Source organism: Hemitrygon akajei, chromosome 16, assembly GCF_048418815.1.
Source record: "Hemitrygon akajei chromosome 16, sHemAka1.3, whole genome shotgun sequence".
In the NCBI taxonomy this organism is placed as follows: domain Eukaryota; kingdom Metazoa; phylum Chordata; class Chondrichthyes; order Myliobatiformes; family Dasyatidae; genus Hemitrygon; species Hemitrygon akajei.
Window position 1 is genome coordinate 23,572,682 of NC_133139.1, and position 21,240 is coordinate 23,593,921.

General features: G+C 43.7%; 1 protein-coding gene across 11 annotated transcripts in view; it reads left to right on the top strand.

The window, feature by feature from the left end:
- LOC140739827 (guanine nucleotide-binding protein G(I)/G(S)/G(O) subunit gamma-7) overlaps nt 1-21,240 on the top strand; it is a 152,683-nt gene that overhangs the window by 78,916 nt on the left and 52,527 nt on the right. For 2 of the 11 annotated variants that reach the window (XM_073068404.1, XM_073068405.1), the window contains exon 3: nt 10,620-10,747. The exons of the other annotated variants lie outside the window; for them this stretch is intronic. The gene's annotated coding sequence lies outside the window, so the exon portion shown is untranslated. The remainder of the gene's footprint in view (nt 1-10,619; nt 10,748-21,240) is intronic. 11 annotated transcript variants of the gene reach the window in all.

A 21,240-nucleotide genomic window follows, 5' to 3' on the forward strand; every position in this document is an offset into this window, starting at 1 on the left:
TTGTCCTGTCTTGTCCTGTGTCATCAAGTGCTCCATCACCTCATCCTTAACAATTGACTCCAGCATCTTCCCAACCACTGAGGTCAGGCTTACTGGTCTTTTATTTCCTTTCTGCTGCCTTCCTCCTTTCTTAAAGAGTGGAGTGACATTTGCAATTTTCCAGTCCTCTGGCACCATGCCAGAGTCCAATGATTTTTGGAAGTTTCTATTGCCACCACAATTTCTAACACTACCTCTTTCAGAACCGTAGGGTGCAGTTCATCTGGTCAGGGTCAGGTGTATCTTTAGGTCATTCAGCTTTTTGAGCACCTTCTGCCATGCAACATTAACGGCACCCACTTCTCTTCCTTCACAAACTACAACATCAGGCATACTGCCAGTGTATTCCATAGTGAAGACCGATGCAAAATACTTAGTTCATCAACCATCTCCTTGTCCCTGTTATTATTTCTCCTGCCTCATTTTCTAGTGGTCCTATGTCCACTCATTTCTTTTATTTTTAACATACTTGAAAAAGCTTTCACTATTCCCATTATTATTTGCTAGCTTGCTTACATATTTCATCTTTTCCCTTCTAATGGTTCTAGTTGCTCTCTGTAGGTTTTTAAGAACTTCTCAATCTATCTTTCCACTAATTCTTGCTTTGTTGTATGCTCTTTATGTTGCTTTTACAATGGCTTTGACTTCCTTTGTCAGCCATGGTTGTACTATTTTACCATTTGAGTATTTCTTCCCTTTGGAATACCTGTGACCTGCATCTTCCTCATTTTTCCCAGAAACACACTCCATTGCTGCTCTGCTGACATCCCTGCCAGCAGCTCCTTCCAATTTACTTTGGCTAGCTCCTCTCTCTTACCACTGTAATTTCCCTTACTCCACTGAAATACTGCTACATCAGACTTTACTTCCTCCCTATAAAATTTCAAGTTGAACTCAATCATATTGTGATCTCTGGTTCCTAAGGGTTCTTTTACTTTCAGCTTCCTAATCACCTCTGGTTCATTGCATAGCACCCGATGCAGTATAGCTGATCCCCTAGTAGTCTCAATGACAAACTGCTCTAAAAAGCCATCTCTTAGGCATCCAACAAACTCACTCTCTTGAGAACCATTACCAGCCTGATTTTCCCAATTGACCTGCATGTGAAAATCTCCCATAATTACCATAACATTGCCCTTTTGACTTGCCTTTTCTATTTACTTTTGTAATGTGGTCCATCTCCCAGCCACTGTTGGGAGGCCTATTTATAACTGCCATCAGAGTCCTATTCCCCTTGCAGTTTCTTAACTAACCCACAAAGGATTCCACATCTTCCAATCCTATGTCACATCTTTCTACTGATTTTTTTTAATGCTATTCTTTACTAGTAGTCACACCACCCCCTCTGCCTACCTTCCTATCCCTCTGCTGTAACATGTAACTTTGGACATACAGCTCCCGACTACAACCATCCTTCAGCCACAATTCAGGGATGGTCACAACATCATACCTGGCAATCTGTAATAGTACAACAAGATCATCCACCTTATACTATGTGCATATAGATACAACACCTTGAGTACCTTATTTGCTATCCTTTCTGACTCTGCATCCCTAATGTTTTGATACTTGTCCTGTTGCCACAACTAAGTCCTATCACCTGCCTGCCCTTCATGATGGCCTGACTGCACACGATCTTTACTTTTTTTACCATCCGGCCTATCCTGCGTCCTATCACTCTGGTTTCCACCCCTCTGCCAAAGTAGTTTAAACCCTTCCCAACAGCTGTTGGTGAGAATATTGGTCCCCCTCATGTTCAGGTGTTGCCCATCACTTTTTAACAGGTTATACCTGCCCCCAGAAGGGATCCTAATGATCCAGGAACCTGAAGCCCTGACCCCTGCACCAGCTTCTCAGCCACGCATTTATCTGCCAAATCATCCTGTTTCTACCCTCACTGGTGCATAGCACAGGCAGTAACCCAGAAATTACTACCCGGGAGGTCCTGCTTCTCAACTTTCCACTTAGCTCTCTAAATTCTCTTTTCAGGACCTCATTGCTTTTCCTTCCTATGTCATTGGTACCAATATGTACCAAGACATCTGGCTACTTCCCCTCCCTCTCCAAGATGTGGTAGACACGATCTGAAACATCCCTGACCCTGGCACTTGGAGGCAACATACCATCTGGGTGTCCTGTTCATGTCCACAGAATCTCTTGTGTTCCCCTCACTATCGAGTCTCCATCACTACTACTCCCTTCTCTTTCCCATCTGCACCATGGACCTATGCTCAGTGCCTGTAACCTGGTTGCTGTAACATTCTTTCTGGGAAATTATCTCCCTACAAAAGTATCTAAAGTGGTATACTTGTTTTTGAGCAGAATGGCCACAGGGGTACTCTGCTCTAACTGCCTATTTCTGTTTCTCCAGTCAGTCACCCAGCTACTTGCCTCCTGTAACTTAGGGGTGACTACTCCCCTGTAACTTTGATCAATTATCTCTTCACTTCCCCGTACAAGTTGCAGGTTATCCAGTTGCTGCTCCAGATCCCTAACATGGTCTTCAAGAAGCTGCAGCCGGATGTACTTCACACAGATATAGTTCCCCGGGAGATTCTGGATCTCCCAGTTCTCCAACATTCGGCATTAAGAACACACCACAGCCATTTAAATGGTACAGAAAGAGGGTAAAAATGATAAAAAGGAAATCTTAACTGACGCTTTACACAGAGCCAACACCTCTTCCAAGCCAAAGCCTGTCACTTCTACTCTCGCAACTGGCTTGCTGCCAACAATGACCATTCGGCTTATCCTTTTTTGCTTTTATTTAGTTTGTAGAGCTCTGTTAATGCCGTTGATAAGCCCTGTACAATGGACAAATACCCTAGAAGCTCTCTTTTTTAAATAATCACCACCAACCTGCGAGAGACCCCTCTTCTTCGTAGAGCTCTGATGCTGCTGATAGGCCCCATACAATTAGGCAAGAATGCCATCCTCCTGAATTGGTGTAGCTTAACTGCATAATTATAGTTCAAGTTTAATTATTATTCAACCATATGTGAATACCCATGAATACAGCCAGACGAAACGCATGAAACAATATTAAGTCATACACAGCACAGAGCATGTAGCACATGTAAGATAGCAGTAAACAGTCACACAAAAATATTATGTGGCCCAAGTCCCTGAGTCATATCCAGTAGATAGATTATGCATGGATCAGCAAGAATAAGCCAGCACATATGCATTTAGATATTTTACAGAATCATTAAGTGCTTGGTGTTGAGAGGAAGATGGTTTGTTAGTAGTTGTGGATTTGTGATGCAGCATGCACATTTGTTGATTCCTCCAGAATTTTTTTTGTGTATCTACTCTGAAATAGAATCTCCATTAATAAGACCAAGTACAGTTTGTGCTTGTTCCAATACGTATGAGCGATACGTAATTAAGATGAAGGCCAGCCCTTTACATTAAAGCAGTTAAGAATGCTCTCAGTGTTTACTGAGAACCAAATTCTAATGAACAACAGGGCTAGTAGTTTAGCCCTATCAGTTAATTGAGAAGAGAAGCTTTATGATCTATGGATGTTTAACAATATACTTCAGTGTCCTAATTATGGCATGAATAGCCATTTATTTTGACAAGATTTTGCACGTTAACATGTTACTCATGAATTTGTGGTGACTCAAACAAGGAAGCCAGACACTGGCAATATACAAAACTGAAACACAAATAGATCTTGCAAATTTCATTCTGAAATTGCAGCTGCTTTTGCTAATCCTATGTGAACAATAAGTAATAGAATATGTGGAAAGCAAGCAAGGTTCATTATAAGAGAGGTGCAACAACCTTTAATAGGGTAACTGCATTATCAAGTGGGGAAAATTGGTCTGTTGTTAAAACTACATTTTATGAGATTATAATTGTATAGAAGACTTCATGAAATTCTCTTCTACGGCATTAAAAAGCACTTGTTATATTAGAGTGGAGGACAATAGAGACCATTTACTGTTCCTAAAAAAAACCACATAAGAAATAGAAGTAGCCTCTTGAACTATGTTTTGTGGATGATCTTTCTCATTGGTGCAATACGTGAGCACCCACCATAGATCTCCTGATTCCCTTCATACCAGAAATCTGTGATTTGAATGAACTTTGTGACTGAATTTCCATAATTGAGGTAGTATAACACCTGTGAAAAATAATTTTAATCTTTGTCCTATATTCTATTGTATAACAAACCCATCATACTTAAAACCAGCAGATCAGGCAGTATCTACAGAAATGAACAAACAGTCAATGTTTCGGGCTGAGACCCTTCTTCAGGGCTAAAAAAGAAGGGGGGAAGGTGCCAGAATAAAAAGGTGGGGGGAGGTCAAAGAGGCCAACTGGAAGTTGATGGTGAAGCCAAGTGGGTGGGAAAAGTCAAGGAGTGGAGAATAAATCTGAGAAGAAAAGAGTGGACCATAGGAGAAAAGAAAGGAGGAGGGGACACAGGGATAGGCAGGTAAGAAGTAAAAGGCCAATATAGGGAATAGAAGAAAAGAGGAGGGGGGAAGGAATCATTTTTACCAAAAGGAAAACTGATATTCATGCCATCAGTTTGGAGCCTACCCAGATGGAATACAAGGTGTTTCTCCTCCACCCAGAGGGTGGTCTCATCTTAAAAGTGGAGACCAACGTGTCTGAATGGGAGTTAAAATGTTTGGCCACCAGAGGGTCCTGCTTTTGGCAGATGGAACGTTGATGCCTGACGAAGCGATGCCCCAAGTTATGACATATTTTGCCAATGTGGAAGAGGCTGCATCAGGAGCATTGGACAATAGAGGACCCCAGCAGATCTGCAAGTGAAGTGGTGCCTCACTTGGAAGGATTGTTTGGGGCCCTGAATGGTGGTGAAGAAGAAGGTGAATAGGCAACTTGCAAAATCAATTAATTGTGTCTTGCTAAAATTCACAGGCCAATCCTTTCATTCTGTTCGCACACACCACAAGAGGCAGGTGGCAAACTGTATTTTCCATTTGTTCTAGTACAAATTTCAGTTCTACCCTCATTTCTTGAATGCACCTGCTGCTGGTCTTGGTGCTCAAACACGTCACAAATCACTGGAACATCACTATTACCCACTTTCTCACTACTAAACACATTACCAATTCTGTATGCCAAAGTTGATCACCTTCATTTTTCCACATTGTGTTATAATTGCCATGTTTAACCCACTTGCTCAGCTTGTCTATATTTGTTTGTAGTTGTAACTGTCAGATTTTAGCATAATGACAACCTAGTTGAGATTTGTGGCATGCCACTGCTTTCAGTGGCAGTTCAGCTCCTCGTTTGTTTCAGAGCTTTTGCAGTCCATTCCTCCCACACCCACCCAAGTTCCATTGTGAATTTTCTATCTATAGCTATGCTTGTATTCTGCAAGGGAAAAGTTATCTACAGACCATTTCCTACATTGTTTTTTTAAAGCTTCTGATTTTTGTGTATTTTATATCTATATCTGTGAAGAGCTGTAAATGTTTTTAAAGATTTCAGTCAAACCTTTAGGAGGCTAGTTGGCTTTACTCCAGTGAAAAGGTTGAATCTCAACAAATACCAGCAGTAGTGTAATCAGTATTTTCTAAATTCTAATCTGCATATTCCTTGCACTTTCTATTATTTAAATTCAGGAATGCTTTTTTTCTGTAGTGGTTGAAACACTAAAGGATCAGTCGAAACACAAATCACAACCACATTTTCATTACCCTTGCCATAGAGCTTCATATGAAGTGCAGCAAAATAAATTTCTATTTATAGTATATGGTTCCAATGTGTCAATCATTGCTCTGTTAAAGTTGGATGTTTGTAAAGTTGATAGAATGTTTTCATTGTCGGTGAGACAAAAGTGAAAATGCATGTTTTCCTTTCAGTGAATTAATTCTGAAGTTAACAAGGGAGTTTTCCATTACATGGCAGATTCACATGATGGTCAGTAATGCTTTTACAAACAGCAACATACATTGTCAAAGGACTTTTTGAGTCACATGAGTTGAAATGAAGTTGCCAGATACTGAAAATTCTGAAATGAAAAGATTATGCTTCCAGCTTTAAGCTAATGAAGGTCAATCCTTTCCAAAAGGATTGAGGGTGTGGGGGAAGGGGTGGTGGCGAATTTTTTGGCATAACCATTGGCCTTTGATAGAAAGGTAGTCTTGAAAACTCGTGTGGAACACTACTTTTTTAAAAATGGTTTCTGAAGATGTTATTTTGGAGATCAAAAATTCAAAGATTTAAATTAATTTTAGTCCAGGTTGTGCAAATTTTAGCCTGAGTTTATTATTTCATTGTTTTTCTGCAGAATGTAGATCTAGTCTCATGATATTTAACCAAAACTTTGCCAAGTTTGTGAGAGAGCTGTCTAACCGGTTCCCCATTGCTTGCTTCCATTTTACCCTGCAAGTATTTTTGCTTTTATGTACTTTTGAACACCGTATTTGAATCTTTTGCTACACATGCACTCTCAGCTGGGAGTGCATTTCAATTCTAGCTGCTCACTAGATAAGAGAATTTTCTGTGTCATTTGATTTTTTTTATTGTTTTGCCAGTCGCCTTGATTATGTGTACTTCTGGTTCTTGTCTGTTTCAATCATAAGTTTCTCTCTGCACTGAAACAAAACATTTCAGGCAAGTGTCCCCAGTGCTGTGTGCTGAGTCCACTGGTGTACACTCTGCTCACACATGACTATGTGGCCAAACACTCGAGTAATCACATTGTCAAGTTTGCCAATGAAGCAATAATGGTTGATCTCATCAAAAATGAGACAAGCTAAAGAGGAGGTGAAAGATCTCAAGGCCTGATGCCAGACAGATGACCTCTTCCTCAATGTCAACAAGACAAATGGAAGTGGTTATCAATTTCAAGAGAATTCGCACCACTCACACTCTTTACATTGGCAGCACAGCAGTGGAAACTGTGAACAGTTTGAAACTCCTTTGAGTGCACATCTGCACAACCACTCATGGTCGGTCCCAGGGCGCATCTTACACCAAGAAAGCTCAGCAATGCCTCCACTAAAGGCTGAAGAGAGTAGGTCTATGCACATCAATATTAAATTGAATTGACTTTATTCTTTACATCCTTCATATACACGAGCAGTAAAAATCTTTGTTACATCTCTGTTCAAATGTGTAATTATAGTAATTTATAATAAATATTATGTACAACAGGATAGTCAATATAACATAGAAATACAGTAGTGTTAGCATGAATTAAGCAGTCTGATGGCCTGGTGGAAGAAGCTGTCCCGGAACCTGTTGGTCCTGGCTTTTATGCTGCTGTACCATTTCCTGGATGGTAGCAGCTGGAACAGTTTGTGGTTGGGGTGACTTGGGTCTCCAATGATCCTTCAGACCCTTTTTTACAGGCCTGTCTTTGTAAATGTCCTGAATAGTGGGAAGTTCACATCTACAGATGTGCTGGCTGTCCGCACCACTCTCTCCTTCTCGAGAATACTTTTGTCGAATACTCCAGTCCTTCTACAGATGTGTAGTAGACAGCATCCTAACATGGTGCATCACTGTATGGTATAGAATTTGCGCTGTGATGGACAGAAAGGTTCTATAATAGGTAGTCAAAACTGTTAAGTGCACCACTGGCACTAACCTACCAACCTTCAAGGATATGTATTCAGAAAGGTGCCAGAAAAAGGCAGGCAATATGAGGATCCTGCCCACCCTGCACAAGGGCTGTTTGTCCCACTCCCACTGGGGTTGAGGCCACATCAATGCCAGGACCACCAGACTCAAAAACAGTTACTTTCCCCCAGCAGTAAGGCTGATCAACACCTCCAGTTACTACCCCCCCCCCCCCCCGCCCACCACTACTTTATTTCCTGACCTTATGTACAGACACTCCTGTTCCTAGTATCACTTTATGTGCATAGAATCAATCTGTGTATACAAGATATTTTATGTATTTGTATGTATTGTGTTTTTATTGTTTGTGTTTTTTTTGTGCTGGATTGGGGCTTTAGTAACAGTTATTTTGTTCATTACACTTGTATACTGAAAATAATATTAAACAATCTTGAACCTTTTTGTCTGTTTCCTATTTGATTACATCAATCTTGTGGACCTGGTCCTGGACCAATCCAGTGGATAAATGAGGTTGGTTCAGCTGACTTTTGCAATAACTGATATGAGTATAAAGTGTAATATTTGAAAAAAAATTATTGAAATATTGAATAGTTATTTGCATATGTGGTTAAAAGGGATATGACATGCTTGGCTTCATCAAGTGTGTCCAAGGGTTGGGATGTATGTTACAACTGTCCAAGACATTGAGACTATATCCAAAATATTGCAATTACTATAGGAAGGATATTAAGCTGGTGAGTGTAAACTGGAGGGCTGAGTTGTAAGGAGAGGCTGGATAGGTTGGCACTGTTTTGTCTGAGTGACTGAGGCTGAGTGGTGATGTTAGAAGTTTAGTAAATCACGAGGGATGTATATGAAGTGAATAGTCACAGGCTTTTTCTCCAAGGAAGGAAAGTCCAAAACTCAAAGGTGAAAGGTGAGGGGGAAAGTTTAAAGGAGATGAGAATGGCAAGATTTTCATATGTTTCATATACTTATATAAAACAAGTTGCCTGAGGAAATGGTAGATACTGTCACTTTAAAAATGTTTAAAGACATATGGACAGGTATGTGGAAGGGGGGGTAGGGGATAAAATAAATGGATATGGGTCAAATGTAGACAAATGGGACTAGTTCAGGAAGGCATCTTGGTTGTTTGGGCTGAAAGGCCATTTTCTGTGCTGTTCAACTGACTCCATCTGTTGTACAAACATATAAAATTCCACCAGTTTTGGGAAGGAATGAGGAGTTTCTCTTCAGGTGAACTCCACTTGAACCATGCTGGGACCAGAGTTCTAGTGAATTGTGTAAGTAGGTTGTGGATAGGGCTTTAAGCTAAATACTACCAGGTGGGTCAACAGCTTGGGAAAGTATGGATAAGGGAAAAAGGAACGAGCGCAGAAGAGGTTACTGAAGTGTCCAGAATAAAGTATAAGACAAAGTTTAGAAAGGGATAAAATTTAACTTCAGGCAACATTGGAACAATTGAAGTGTGAATATAGGACTTGTAAGTATTTGAAAGCATGTGATATATGAAATAAAGTATATCTTCTAGTACAGTTAGAAATTGACAGATATGATGTGGGCATCATTCATGGTTGAAAGAGGATCACACTAGGAGCTTAACATCCAAAGATGTATATCGTATCAAAAGGGCAGGTTGGTGGACAGAGCAGGTTAGGATGGTTTTGTTGGTTTTTTAAAAAATGAAATATAATCCTTAGAAAGGAATGACATGGGATCAGAAGGAGTAGAATCCTTGAATAGGGTTAAGAAACAAGGATACAAAGACCTTAGTTGGAATTGTATGCAGACCTCTGAACAGTAGCCAAGATGTGGAGTACAAGTTACGATGGGAGATAGAAAATGCTTTTAAAAAGGGCAATGTTATGCTGTTGCTGCAGATTTCAATATGCAGGAATATTGGGGAAATCTGGTTGGTACTGGATCTCAAGGAAGGGAATTTATAGAATGCCTACGAGAGTTTTTTAGAGCTGCTTGTGGTCGAACCCATTAAGGACTACTCAATTCAGCAATTTGCCCTGTAGTTTGAGAGGGAGAAGCCAAAATTGGATGTTATCGGTATTACAGTTGAAGCATGAGAGACAAGCTGGCCAAGGTTTGATGGAAGGGGACAGTAGCAGGAATGATGGTAGAGCATTTCTGAGAGTAACTTGGAAGACATAGAATCAGTTAATCCCAAAGAAGAAGCATTCTAAAGAGGATGGGGCAACTGTGGCTGACAAGGGACGTTAAAGGCAAACAGAAGTAAAAGAGACAACATACAATATAGCAAAAATTAGTAGTAAACTAGAGGATTAGGAAGCTTTTGGAAAAAAAATCAACAGAAGGCAACTAAAAAGCAATAAGCTGAGAAAATGAAATATGAGGGTAAGGTAGCCAATAATATAAGATACCAGAAGTTTTTTTTCTGATGTATAAAGAGGTAAAGAGGGGCAAGGGTGGATACTGGACTGCTGGAAAATGACACTGGAGAGGTAGTAATGGGGAACCAAGAAATGGTGGACAAACCAAATGTATTTTGCATTAATCTTCACTGTGGAGTATACGGCAGAAATTTGAGAGTTGGGGGCAGAAATCAGTGTAGGAGAAGGTGCTTTGGAATCTGAAAAGTCTTCAGGGAGATGCATTCCCTAGGCCAAATGGACTACATCTTGGTCTTCTGAATGAATGAACTGGAGGTATTATGTAGGAATTAATAGTGATCTTTCAAGAATCACTAGATTCTGCAATAGGACTGAAAAATCGCAAATGTCACTCCACTCTTCAAGAAAGGACAGGGGCAGAAGGGAAATTATAGGTCAGTTAGCTGATGTCAGTGGTTGGCAAGATGTTGGAGCCTACTATTAAGGGTGAGGCTTCAGGGTTGTTTGGGGCGCATGATAAAATGGATGAAAGTCAGCATTGAGAAAGTATTGCCTGACAAAATTATTGGAATTCGTTAAGGAAATAACAGGCAGGTTAGACAAAGGCGGTCAGTGATTATTGTTTACTTGGATTTTCAGAGGGCCTTTGACAAGATGCCACCCATGAGGATGTGAAACAAGAAAAGAGCCTATAATATTATAGGAGAGATAATAGCATAAGACAGAAGAATGGCAACCGAGCAAGAAGGCAAAGAGTGAAAATAAAGGTGACCTTTTCTGATTTGCTGCTGGTAATTAGTTGTGTTCAGCAGAGGTTGGCGATGGGTCGGCTACTTATCACTTTATTTATCAGTGTTCTTTATGTCAGTGCTTTATAAAACATTGGTTCGACCACATTTGAAATACAGTGGATTGCAGTTAATTGGAATACATCAGGACCAATACATTTTGGCCCAATTAAACCCCTTCCCCAATTAGCTGAAGTTTCATTGAAGTAGTTCAACATAAATTTATTATCAATATGTCACCACATGCGACTCTGAAATTCCTTTTTTTGTAGGCGATCACAGTAAATATAAGAAACGCAATAGAATCAATGAAAGACTACACCCAGCAGGGTGGATAATACCAATGTGCAAAAAAAAAACACACCAAACTCCCTAAGTACAAAATGAAAGAGGAAAAGAGAAACAAGAATAATGAAGAAATATCGAGGACATGAAATGAAGAGTTGTTGAAAGCGAGTCCAGTTCAGTGGGAACAGTGCAGTGATGGGGCAAGTTAAGTTGAGTGAAGTTACTCCCTCTGGTTCAAGAACCTGATTGTTCCTGAACTTAGTGGTGTGGGTCTTGAGGCTCCTATACCACCTTTCTGATGGCAGCAGTAAGCATGTATTTTGTGATGGGGGTTCTTGATGGATGCTTCTGTGGTGCACCTCTACTGAGAGAGTTTGTGGAGGAGATGTTGATTAGAGTCTGCAAATGAGGAAATCAAGAATCCATATCAAGGGGGTATTAAGGCCTCTGATTTGAATTTTATTGATTAGTTTTGAGGGGATGATAGTATTGAATGCTGAGCTGTATTCAATGAAGAACACCCTGATGTTCCAAGATTGAGTGAGCAATCAATGAAATGGCTTCTGCTGTTGACCAATTGTGATGATAGGCAATTTAGAGCGGATCCAAGTTGCTCCTCAGGCAGGAGTTGATCTGTTTTTTCACCAGCCTCCCAAAATACTTCACAGTAGATGCAAGTGTTACTAGATGATAGTCATTGAGGCAGGAGGCACTGCTATAATTGAAGCCTGCTTGAAGGAGTTGGGTACCTCAGACTGCTGAAGCGAGAAGTTAAAAATTTTGGTGAACACTCCAGCCATTTGATCAGCACAGGTCTTTAGTATTCAGCTTTGTACCTTGTGTGGGTCAGAGACGGAAATCACAAGGTCATCGGGGCTGTGGGAGTTTGTAAAGTTGCCTCCATGTTTTGATAGTCAAAGCAAGCATAAAAAGCATTGACATCTGGGAGTGAAACCTTGTTGTCACCTATGTCGCTTGGTTTCACTTTGTAGGAGGTGATAGCATTCAAGTCCTGCCACAGCTGAGCATTATTAAGTGATTCAAGTTTGGTCCTGAATTACAGGAAAGATAATAGCATAAGACAGAAGAATGGCAACAGAGCAAGAAGGCAAAGAGTGAAAATAAAGGCGACCTTTTCTTATGTGAGATAAAAGTCGCATGTGAGATAGCTTTCTGGAGATCATACCTGGATTACTTGTCCAGTACTTAACTTTGTACCTTTTTAATTTTTTTTTAAACGAGCAAACTACAGTTTAAGCAACAAATTGTGTATTTAACTGAAATACAGAATAAATAAGAATATTGCCAAAACTACTACAGTATTGTAAAACTATTGGTTCCTAATAGCTATTGATGGAAAACATCAGAAATTGATAAAGCATTCCATTTTTGTATGTGGATTGAGGTTCTGTCCAAGGTCTCTGCCAATCCAATCAACTCTGTTTTGAGGAAAGTGATTCACCTAGGCCAGACTTCTACTGTGCCTGGCAAGAAAATCTGACAGCATTGTTCAGGGATTCTTTTGCCTTTGCACAGGTTAGCTTAGACCAGAGGAAAGCATTTGACAGAATATTGCACAGGTACAGGATGGATGTGCTATCTAACTTGGCATGAGGGAGAAAACTGGGCATTGGATATGATTGCTCAGGCAAAAATGGTGCATCTAAATTGGTAGGAAATGGAAAGCTGTATTCACCATGGAGTTAGATAAAACTGCCCCCTCTCCTCTGTCTTGTTTCTGTGTTGTAAAGAGACTTCTGCAGAATCCATTAGGAAAAGCATGATGCTAGGCTATGGGGGCACTCTGGTCAATGCCTATCTGCATATGAACAGTGTCATTGTCTTCTGCTCTCTTCTGCTCAGATCCCCTATCAGCCTGACGTGTAACCTACCCGGTTCTCTGCTCTCTCAATCATAAGGGCTGACTTGTGTAGAAGTGGCTTAGAACCATCCAGGAAGCCTTTATCCCTCTGGGGTTTTAGATGTTGCCCTAATGAGTTTAAGAGCTGAAAGTTTGAACTGGACCTATAAGATATTTGGAGCTACTGTGTGCATTTCTGGTTATCCCATTATGAGACAAATATAACAGTAATGCGGAGAGGGCAGAGGTAATTTAAGAAAATCTGAGTTGGGACTGGAAAAAGTTAATTTGAGAAATGGATTGGGCTGGACCATAAAACACAGGAGCAGAATTGGGGCTGTCATGACCTCAAGCCCCCTCCTTCAAGAGAATCGCAAGATCGCTATTAATTCGGGTCTTGGACCCAGGAAATGAGAGACAATGCCACGGAGTTGACCATTGTTCTTAGAGGCACCTGTGTGAATTGCAACTCTATAGTGCGTGCCAGCTATCAGGGACATGGACACCCTCGGGCAATGTGGTGTGGGGATGGCCTCACCCTACCTTGATTGACATTTACAAATCTGCCAGCCATGATAAAAAGGAGACTGCTGGAGGCGGTACTCCAGCGACGCACTAGACGAAGACCATCGCTCATTCCTCTCGTAATAACGGGAAGCTGCTCGGAAGCCACGTGTGATTCGGATCCCCTAGCTAGGGAATCGAGTGGCTAATAACCCCGAAAAGGATTTCGGACTGACAACGAGGAACTCCCGTTCTCAATCTCACGCTTTGAGTCCAGAAGGCTGGCAAGTTTATTTTCTCTCTCCAACCCGTGAACACGCAGCGGTCCCTCAAGCGGCAAAAAGCCTCCATGAACTGGCGAGACTTTTATATTTCAATTGGACAAATCGTTTAACCCCTAGACAACGATAGAGCTCATTTTTGATTGATTATTACTACACCTGTGCTTTAGATTGAGTTTTGACGATGTATATGATCTGAATGTTTTGTAGTAACCCTACTTTTGTGCCCCTTTATAAATAAAAACGTTTGAAAATAGTGGCACCAGGCTTCAGCGGACCTATCTATCTTTGCTGGTAGGTCACCCGGTTACTGGGGAACGTAACAGGGCATTCAACCCATTGAGTCCACTCGGCCATTTGATCATGGTTGATTTATTTTCCCTCTCAACGCCATTCGCCTACCTTCTCCTATATCCTTTTACACCCATACTAATCAAGAATCCCTCAACTTAAATATATCCAATGTCTTGGCCTCCACAGACATCCATGGCATATGAAGTCTACAGTTTCCAGCATCCTCTGGCTAAAGAAATTCATCCTCATCTCTTTTCTAAAAGGATATCCTCCTATTCTGAGGCTGTGCACCTTGGTCCTGGACTGTTCCAATGTTGGAAACTTCCTCTACATGTCCATTCTGTCTGGGCCTTTCAATATTCAGTAGGTTTCAGTGAGATCCCCAAAGAAGCTTAGAATGAACTGGTGTACAAAATTGAGGAATCTAGACTGTAAACAAGAAAGAATGCTCTTCCATGGCAGAATAGAGTTTGACCTGTTTGGGCATACTGGAATAATAGCTGCTGGCTCCACTGTAAAATTCCAGCTGAATTATCAATGCAAATTGACAGTTTATTCCATATGAGTCTCACAAAAAATGGACTAGGTTAGCTGGGACCACTTTTTCTGATGATCAACCTAGAGATCTATGAAAACAACAGATCCACTAGACATTTTAATGTTTGGTGTTCTTTACTATCCCTAGTGAACAACAAACTTTTAATATTTTTCTTCTCAAGCATGCATTGCATGTTTTGAACTAGCTTAGTATTGCATTTTATGCAGGAGCCAACATCCCTGATTTGGCTTCATTATAATGTTTGACCAGCAGCCATACATGGCATTGTTGCCTCTGTGTGGGATAACAGGAAGAACTTTTCAAAAGCTTTGTGCTGACATTGTTCTTGTGGCATTCTGAATGATGTAATTGCTATTCACTCACATTTTATAGGGTGCAGTGAGAATCATTGTGTAACAGCGACTGTCCTCTGCCTGGCAATGTCATTTACACATTGGCAGTTTTAAGTCATCACTGCATTGCTGAGTGTGGAGGTTGTTCATCTGTGTATTTATTAAAATTTGGATTGTAGTGATGTACTACATACAGAGCTAGAGATGACACGCAGTCGGTAAGTCGTTTCGAGACTAGTTTATTCAAGCTTTGCAGCGCTGGCATTTAATCCCTAGCGCCCACCCTCTCCGGACAGAAATGACGTCAGAGGTGCATTACCAAAGTCTCTCCCCATGTGCTGGCTATTTGTGAGCCGGTTCGCCTGCACAGAAAGTGGGTTACCACATAACCCCCCCCCCCAAGAGCCGGCGATACACTCCCCAATGTCCACAGTCTGGATCAGCCTCTGCGCCGCGGTGCCTGAACCTTGACCAGCTGCGCCAAGTCCACATGGGCTGGTTTGAGTCGGTCCACCGTGAAAACCTCCTCTTTCCCCCCAATGTCCAGAATGTACGTGGACCCGTTGTTGTTGATCACCTTGAACGGCCCCTGTAACGGTGCCCGGTGTCCGCCCCTTCGTACAAACACAAACTTACAGTTCTGCAGGTCTTTGGGTACATGGGTCGGGGTCCGTCCGTGCTGTGAAGTCGGTACGGGGGCCAGGTTGCCGACTCTTTCGTGTAGTTTGTCCAGGACTGCTGCGGATTCTTCCTCTTGCCCCCTTGGGGTTGGTATGAACTCTCCTGGGACGGCCAGGGGTGCGCCGTACACCAACTCGGCCGACGAGGCATGCAGATCCTCTTTGGGCGCTGTGCAAATTCCAAGCAGGACCCAGGGAAGTTCGTCCACCCAGTTAGGTCCTCTTAGGCGGGCCATGAGAGCCGACTTCAAGTGACAGTGGAAGTGTTCCACTAGTCCATTCGACTGTGGGTGGTAGGCAGTAGTGTGGTGTAGCTGCGTTCCCAACAGGCTGGAGGTGAACTGGGCGCCTCTGTCGGAGGTAATGTGGGCCTGTACCCCGAAGTGTGCTACCCAGATTGCAATCTGCTTGGGCGCAGGAATCGGCAGATGTGTCGGTGAGCGGGACCGCCTCTGACCACCTCGTGAACCGGTCTACCATAGTTAGGAGGTACCGCGCTCCTCGGGACACTGGTAGGGGGCCCACAATATCCACATGAATGTGGTCGAACCTCTGGTGGGTGGGTTCGAACTGCTGCGGCAGGGCTTTAGTGTGCCGCTGCACCTTGGCTGTTTGGCATTGCACGCAAGTTCTGGCCCATTCACTGTCCTACTCGCGAAGTCCGTGCCACGCGAACTTGCTGCAGACCAGCCGGACGGTTGCCCTGATAGATGGGTGCGCCAAACCGTGTATGGAGTCGAAAATTCGCTGCCTCCAGGCTGCCGGGACGATGGGGCAAGGTTGGCCAGTCGACACGTCGCACAGGAGGGTCCTATCACCTGGGCCTACGAGAAAGTCCTGCAGCTGCAAACCCGGGACTGTGGTCCTGTAGCTGGGCATCTCGTCGTCTTCCTGCTGCACCTCCGCCAGTGCTGCATAGTCCACCCCCAGGGACAGGGCCTGGACAGCTGGTCTGGAGAGTGCGACCGCCATGACGTTGTCCTTTCCCGAGACATGTTGGATGTCTGTCTTGTACTTGGAGATGTAGGACAGATTTCACTGCTGGCGAGCCGACCAGGGATCGGACACCTTCGTGAACGCGAAGTTGAATGGTTTGTGGCCTTCTAAGTAGTACCTGAAATGCCGGATTGCCAGATACAGTGCCAACAGCTCCTGGTCGAAAGCACTGTACTTGAGTTTGGGTGGTTGTAGGTGCTTGCTGAAGAACGCCAAGGGTTGCCAGCGCCCCTCAATGAGCTGCTCCAGCACCCCACCGACTGCTGTGTCGGATGCGTCCACCGTGAGTGCGGTTGGAACGTCTGTTCTGGGGTGCACCAGCATCGCGGCATCTGCCAAGGCTTTCTTGGCTTTAATGGAAGTGGCCGCGGCCTCCTTGTCCCAAGTAATGTCCTTGCATTTACCCGACATCAGGGTGTACAAAGGGCACATGATACAGGCTGCTGAGGGGAGGAAACGGTGGTAGAAGTTCACCATACCAACGAACTCCTGCAGGCCTTTGACCGTGTTGGGCCGGGCAAAGTGGCGGATCGCGTCTACCTTGGCGGGCAGAGGTGTTGCCCCATCTTTGGTAATCCTGTGGTCCAGGAAGTCGATGGTATCGAGACCGAACTGGCATTTGGCCGGGTTGATCGTGAGGCCGAAATCACACAGGCGGGAGTAGAGCTGGCGGAGGTGAGACAGATGCTCCTGACGACAACTGCTGGCTATAAGGATGTCGTCCAAATAGATGAACGCAAAGTCCAGGTCACATCCATTAGCCGCTGGAATGTCTGTGCGGCATTCTTCAGGCCGAACGGCATTCAGAGGAACTCGAACAGGCCGAACGGGGTAATAAGTGCCGTTTTGGGGATGTCTTCAGGGTGCACCGGGATTTGATGGTATCCCCGGACAAGGTCTACTTTGGAAAAGATTCTTGCCCCGTGCAGGTTTGCTGCAAAGTCCTGTATGTGCGGCACGGGGTAGCGGTCTGGAGTGGTAGCCTCGTACAGTCTGCGGTAGTCGCCGCATGGTCTCCAACCCCCGGCTGCTTTGGGCACCATGTGCAGGGGGGAGGCCCATGGGCTGTCGGACCTCCGTACGATCCCCAATTCCCCCATCCTCTTGAACTTCTCCTTTGCCAGGCGGAGCTTTTCCGGGGGGAGCCTTTGTGCACGGGCGTGGAGGGGTGGCCCCTGGGTCGGAATGTGGTGCTGTACCCCGTGTCTGGGCATGGCTGCCGTGAACTGCGGTGTCAGAATTGATGGAAAGTCCATCAGGATTCTGGCGAATTCGTTGTCCGACAGCGTGATGGAGTCCAGGTATGGGGCCGGCAACTTGGCTTCACCCAGGGAGAACATCTGGAAAGTCTTGGCATGTACCAGTCTTTTCCCTTGCAAGTCGATCAGCAGGCTGTGAGCTCACAATAAGTCCGCCCCCAGGAGTGGTTGGGCCTCTGCGGCCAGTGTGAAGACCCACGTGAACCGGCTGGCGCCGAGCTGCAGCTGCACTGTGCGGGTGCCGTAGGTCCGTATCGTGCTGCCGTTTGCGGCCCTCGGGGTGGGTCCTGGCTTCCTGTTGCTTCCTATACTGAGGCGACCAAAACTGGACACAGTACTCCAAGTGTGGCCTAACTAGAGTTTTATAGAGCTGCATCATTACATCGCGTCTCTTAAACTCTATCCCTCGACTTATGAAAGCTAACACCCCATAAGCTTTCTTAACTACCCTGTCTACCTGTGAGGCAACTTTCAGGGATCTGTCGACATGTACCCCCAGATCCCTCTGCTCCTCCACACTGCCAAGTATCCTGCCATTTACTTTGTACTCTGCCCTGGAGTTTGTCCTTCCAAAATGTACCACCTCACACTTCTCCGGGTTGAATTCCATCTGCCACTTTTCAGCCCACTTCTGCATCCTATCAATGTCTCTCTGCAATCTTCGACAATTCTCTACACTATCTACAACACCACCAACCTTTGTGTCGTCTGCAAACTTGCCAACCCACCCTTCTACCCCCACATTCAGGTCGTTAATAAAAATCACAAAAAGTAGAGGTCCCAGAACAGATCCTTGTGGGACACCACTAGTCACAACCCTCCAATCTGAATGTACTCCCTCCACCACGACCCTCTGCCTTCTGCAGGCAAGCCAATTCTGAATCCACCTGGCCAAACTTCCCTGGATCCCATGACTTCTGACTTTCTGAATAAGCCTACCGTGTGGAACCTTGTCAAATGCCTTACTAAAATTTATGTAGATCACATCCACTGCACTACCCTCATCTATATGCTTGGTCACCTCCTCAAAGAACTCTTATCAGGCTTGTTAGGCACGATCTGCCCTTCACAAAGCCATGCTGACTGTCCGTGATCAGACCATGATTCTCTAAATGCCCATAGATCCTATCTCTAAGAATCTTTTCCAACAGCTTTCCCACCACAGATGTAAGGCTCACTGGTCTATAATTACCTGGACTATCCCTACTACCTTTTTTAAACAAGGGGACAACATTCGCCTCCCTCCAATCCTCCGGTACCATTCCCGTGGACAACGAGAACATAAAGATCCTAGCCAGAGGACCCCAAGGCATTTTTCAATTATGTGAAGAACAAAAGGATGACAGGAGTGAAGGTAGGACCGATTAGGGATAAAAGTGGGAAGATGTGCCTGGAGGCTGTGGAAGTGAGCGAGGTTCTCAATTAATACTTTTCTTCGGTATTCACCATTGAGAGGAAACTTGATGACAGTGAGGACAATGTGAGTGAGGTTGATGTTCTGGAGCATGTTGATATTAAGGGAGAGGTGGTGTTGGAGTTGTTAAAATACATTAGGACAGATAAGTCCTTACCCCATCCCTAATTTATTTATTATTTTTCCCCCTTTTTTTTCTCTCTCTTTTTTTCTCTCTCTGTCCCTCTCACAATCACTCCTTGCCTGCCCTTCATCTTCCTCTGGTGCTCGCTTCCCCTTTTCTTTCTCCCTAGGCCTCCCGTCCCATGATCCTCCCCCTTCTCTAGTCTTGTATCCCTTTTGCCAATCAACTTTCCAGCTCTTAACTTCATCCCTCCTCCTACTGTCTTCTCCTATCATTTCAGATCTCCCCCTCCCACTTTCAAATCTCTTACTATCTTTTCTTTCAGTTAGTCCTGACGAAGGGTCTTGGCCCAAAACGTCGACTGTACTTCTTCCTATAGATGCTGCCTGGCCTGCTGCATTCCACCAGCATTTTGTGTGTATTGCTTGAATTTCCAGCATCTGCAGATGTCCTCGTGTTAGTGGTTCATTTTGGAAGGTCAAATATGATGGCAGAATATAGTATAGTAATATAATATAATATAGTAAGACTCTTGGCATTGTGGAGGATCAGAGGGATCTTGAGGTCTGAGTCCATAGGACGCTCAAAGCTGCTGCGCAGGCTGACTCTGTGGTTAAGAAGGCGTACTGTGTATTGGCCTTCATCAATCGTGGAATTGAATTTAGGAGCTGAGAGGTAATGTTACAGTTATATAGGACCCTGGTCAGACCCCACTTGGAGTACCGTGCTCAGTTCTGGTTGCCTCATACGGGAAGTATATGGAAACCATAGAAAGGGTGCAGAGGAGATTTACAAGGATGTTAGAACATTGGCTGATTGGTAGGAGGCAGCGAGTAGAAATAAAAGGATCCTTTTCTGGTTAGCTGCCAGTGACTAGTGATGTTCCGCAGGGGGTCGATGTTGGGACCACTTTTTTTTTTAAATGCTATATATAAATGATTGAGACAATGGAAAAGATGGCTTTGTTGCCAAGTTTGCAGATGATGTGAAGATTGGTGGAGGGGCAGGTAGTGTTGACGAAACTGGTAGGATGTAGAAGGACTTAGGACAGATTAGGAGAATGGGCAAGAAAGTGGCAAATGAAATACAATGTTGGAAATTGCATGGTCATGCACTTTGGTAGTAGAAATAAATGTGCAGACTGTTTTCTAAACGGAGAAAATCCAGGAATCTGAGATGCAGAGAGATGTGGGAGTTCTTGTGCAGAACACCCTGAAGGTTAACTTGCAGGTTGAGTCAGTGGTGAGGAAGGCAAATGCCATGTTAGCATTCATTTCAAGAGGTCTAGAATACAAGAGCAAGGATGTGATACTGAGGCTTTATAAGGCACTGGTGAGCCCTCACCTTGAGTATTGTAAATAGTTTTGTGCCCCTCATCTTAGAAAAGATGTGCTGTCATTAGAGAGGGTCTAAAAGAGGTTCACAAGGATGATTCCAGGAATGAAAGGGTAATTGTATGAAGAACGTTTGATGGCCCTGGGTCTGAACTCGCTGGAATTCAGAAGGATGAAGGGTGATCTCTTTGAAACCTTTCAAATGTAGAAAGACCTAGACAGAGTAGATATGGAAAGGTTGTTTCCCATTATGGGAGAGTCTAGGACAAGAGGGCCTTAGGATAGAGTGGTGCCCTTTCAAAACAAGATGTGAAGAAATTTGTTTAGTCAAAGGGTGGTGAATTTGTGGAATTTGTTGCTAGATGCAGGTCTGAAGGCCAGGTTGTTGGGTGTATTTAAGGCAGAGATTGATAGGTTCTTTATTGGACATGGCATCAAAGGTTATGGGGAGAAAGCCAGGAACTGGGGTTGAGGAGGAGATAGAAAAAAAAGGATGAGCCATGATTGAATGGTGGAGCAGATTCGATGAGCCAAATGGCCTAATTC